A 620-nucleotide genomic window follows, 5' to 3' on the forward strand; every position below is an offset into this window, starting at 1 on the left:
ACAGCGAATAAAAAAATAAAAAAAATATTTTTAAAAAATTTAAAAGTTTCAAAAACTCAATTTTTTATTTTTGGATTTATAAATCTTATGATTAAAGTTTTTTATTTAAATAAGAAAAATAAAATAAAGTCAAGCAATATCTAGTAAATAACTAATCCGTAAATTTATTATTTTTTTAATGTTTAAACAAAAAAATATTTTTTTCTAATAGTAAAAAATTAAAAAATTACAAAAATATCCAAAAGATAAAAAAAATTAAAATTTTAAATTTTTTAATTTAATTTATCCTTAATTTGTGAACAAGTGCAGCAAAAAAGTCATTTGTCTGAGTGTAGCATTATCCATTGAATAAAAAAAATAAAAAATATTTTTCAAAACAATTAAAAATTTTAAAAAATTAAATTTTTTATTTTTTAATTATTAAATTATATTATTAAATATTTTTTATTTAAGTAAGAAAAATAAAATAAAGTCTAGCAATATATAGTAAACAACAGATCTGTAAATTTATTTTTTCTCAATTTTTAAAATAAAAAATATTTTTTTCTAATTGTAAAAAATTAAAAAATTCGAAAAATATCCAAAAAATAAAAAGATTAAAATTTAAAATTTTTTAAATT

This window comes from Arachis duranensis, chromosome 5 (assembly GCF_000817695.3).
Source record: "Arachis duranensis cultivar V14167 chromosome 5, aradu.V14167.gnm2.J7QH, whole genome shotgun sequence".
Taxonomy (NCBI): Eukaryota; Viridiplantae; Streptophyta; class Magnoliopsida; order Fabales; family Fabaceae; genus Arachis; species Arachis duranensis.